The sequence below is a fragment of the Cynocephalus volans genome, chromosome 7 (assembly GCF_027409185.1).
Source record: "Cynocephalus volans isolate mCynVol1 chromosome 7, mCynVol1.pri, whole genome shotgun sequence".
NCBI classification, from domain to species: domain Eukaryota; kingdom Metazoa; phylum Chordata; class Mammalia; order Dermoptera; family Cynocephalidae; genus Cynocephalus; species Cynocephalus volans.
Genome location: NC_084466.1, coordinates 55,641,809 through 55,645,093, shown reverse-complemented (window position 1 = coordinate 55,645,093; position 3,285 = coordinate 55,641,809). Strand labels below are relative to the sequence as shown.

The 3,285-nt window shown below is 39.1% G+C and overlaps 1 pseudogene; it reads right to left on the bottom strand.

Moving 5' to 3' along the window:
* Positions 1 to 470: 470 nt before the first annotated feature.
* On the bottom strand, positions 471 to 2,734 carry LOC134381634 (tigger transposable element-derived protein 1-like; annotated as a pseudogene).
* Between the last annotated feature and the right edge of the window lie 551 nt (positions 2,735 to 3,285).

Here is a 3,285-nt window from a genome sequence, read left to right as displayed (position 1 = left end):
TGTGAACGACCCCCTTAATTGAATATTCATTAGATAGTGAAACTATAAAAGCCAGTTCCCAGCGGAAAGTCACTCACTTTCCTGGGGCAAACCTGCACTTCACTGACTGAGGTGTGTATGCTTTCTTTTGTATCAAACTTACTTTCAACAAGCAGCTACTCATTCTCCTAGAAGTCAGCCAGCACTCTGCCTGTGGAGTGTGCATTTCTTTCTTTTTGTATCAAATTGACTTTCAGCAAGTTGTTGCTCACTTTCCTGGGGCCAGTCCGCACATTGCAGGTTGAGGTGCGTATGCATTTTCTTTGTTATCAAACTTACTTTCAGCAAGCTCCTGCTCACTCTCTTGAGCCAGACTGCACTCTGTACTAAACTTTATTTTTTTTTTTTATTTTTATTTTTATTTTTATTTTTTTTTTTTTAATTAAAAAATACTTTATTGCTAAAAAAAATGCTAACAACCATTCAGCAAGTCATAATCTTTTTGCCGGTGGAGGGTCTTGCCTCGACATTGATGGCTGCTGACTGATCAGGGTGGTGGTTGCTGAAGGTGGGGGTGACTCTGGCAATTTCTTCAAATAAGACGGAAATAAAGTTTGCTGCTTCAACGGACTCGTCTTTTCACAAAAGATCTCTCTGTAGCATGTGATGCTATTTGATAGCATTTGACCCACAGTAGAACTTGTTTCAAAATTGGAGTCAATCCTCTCAAACCCTGCCACTGATTTGTCAACTAGTTTATGTAATATTCTAAATCCTTTATTGTCATTTCAACAATGTTCATAGCATCTTCACCAGGAGTAAATTCCATCTCAAGAAACCATTTTCTTTGCTCATTCATAAGAAGAAACTTCTCATATGTTTTATCATAATGTTACAGCAATTCAGTTACAACTTCTAACCCTAGTTCTCTTGTTACACATCTGCAGTTACTTCATACACTGAAGTCTTAAACCCCTCAAAGGTTGGAATCAACTTCTTCCCAACTCCTGTTAATGTAGTTATTTTGACTACATGAGGGTTGGAATCAACTTCTTCCCAACTCCTGTTAATGTAGTTATTTTGACCTCCTCTCATGAATCACGGATGTTCTCAATGGCATCCAGAATGGTGAATCCTTTCCAAAAGATTTTCAATTTTCATTGCCCAGATCCATCAGAGGAATCACTATAAATGGCAGCTATAGCCTTACAAAATGTGTTTCTTAAATAATAAGACTTGAAAGTCAAAAGTACTTTCTACTCAGCCTGTGCTCTATAAATGGAACATCCTTTCCTTGATTTATGGGCTGTAGAATGGACATTGTGTTAGCAGGCATGAAAACAACATTCATCTCCATGAACATCTCCTTCAGAGCTCTTGGGTGTATCATCAATGAGCTTTAACACTCTTTTTTCCTGAACAGTAGGCCTCAACAATGGGCTTAAAATATTCAGTAAACTATGCTATAAACGGATGTGCTGTCATTCAGGCTTTGTTGTTCCATTTAGAGAGCACAAGCTGAGGAGATTTAGCATAATTCTTAAGGGCCCTAGGATTTTCAGAATGATAAATGAGTACTGGCTTCAACTTCAAGTCATCAGCTGCATTCATCCCTAACAAGAGAGTCAGCCTGTCTTTTGAAGCCAGGCATCAACTTCTCTCTAGCTAGGAAAATCCTAGACAGCATCTTCTGCCAATACAAAGCCATTTCATCTACACAGAAAATCTGCTGTTTAGTGTAGCCGCATTCATTAATTATCTTAGCTACATCTTCTGATAACTTGCCACAGCTTCTATGACAGCACTTGCTGCTTCACCTTGCACTTTTACATTACAGAGATGGCTTCTTTCCCTAAACCTCATGAACCAACCTCTGCTAGCTTCAAGCTTTTCTTCTGCAGCTTCCTCACCTCTCTCAGCTTTTGTAGAATTGAAGAGAGTTAGGGCCTTTCTCTGGATAAAGCCTTGGCTTAAGGGAATGCTGTGGCTGGTTTGATCTTCTATCCAGACAACTAAAACTTTCTCCAAATCAGCAATAAGGCCGTTTCACTTTATATCATTCATGTGTTCACTGGAGGAGCACTTTTAATTTCCTTTAAGAACTTTTCCTTTGCATTCATAACTTGGTTAACTGCTTGGCATAAGAGGCCTCGCTTTTGGCCTCTCTCAGCTTTCAACATGCCTTCCTCACTAAGCTTAATTTCTTCTAGCTTTTGACTTAAAGTGAGAGATGTGCGACTCTTCCTTTCATTTGCACACTTAGAGGCCACTGTAGGCTTATTAGCCGGCCTAACTTCAATACTGTTGTGTCTCAAGGAATAGGGAGGCCTTCAGAGATTCGATCGTGGCCTGCTTGTAAATCTTTCCTGTGGGATCTTTCTTCTGAGGTGTATTCTGGATTCTAGGCGTTCGAATGACGAATTTATCCATTGTTAGGGGACTCCAACTACCTTCACGTGATTGCAGCGTGTTCGGGAAAAGCAGCCCTGGCAGCAGCAGCACCTACGCCCCTTCAGAGCACACCCTCTGAGGCCCCCAAGCCGGACCGCCGGGGTCGGAACTAAGCGCTGTACTAAACTTTAAAGTGTGTATTTCTTACTTTTGCATTAAACTTGGTGCGAGTCCTGCTCAGTCTCTGGACCTATGCCACACTCTCTCTGTGAAATCTGTGACTCTTATTTATTATCTTAAACCTGTTTTCACTTTCTACCGTCAGTCGCTCTTTAATTCTTTCCTGTGGCAGAGTCAAGAACATGGTAAGAGGGTGGAGTGGGTTGAGGCTGACTACTGGGCCCCCCAGACTCTTTTTCCAGCATCAGTTCTGTGTGTTTTTTGTGTTCTATGAACTCATTGGTCCCTTTTAATCTATGTAATTTTATCTATAAAGAATCTTTTACCAAAGGTTCTTAAAAAAGGTTCTTTTACCAAAGATTCTTTAAAATTATGTCATATTATTTCTTTTGTACTTTCTTCTCCTATAGTGTTTTTTGTTCTTTCTCAAAATTTTATTTATATTGAGCCAGTTAGATGTTTTACATATGTTATTTTTAATACATACATATATATGTATATTATTTGATTCACTATTGGTTTCTCTTCAAGGAGATTTCCTTAACTGGTAGGTTTTATCTGGGTACAGACATAATCAAATTGATCAAATTTGTGTTTTAAAATATAACTGGCTGCAACGCGTAAAGCTGTTAGTAACCCTTTCTCTAAAGAGCTTAGTAGGAAAATTCAATGTAGTCAGAGAATGAGCTCAGATTATTTTCATCCTTCATTAATCTTCCTGTTCTTCTCTCTAAC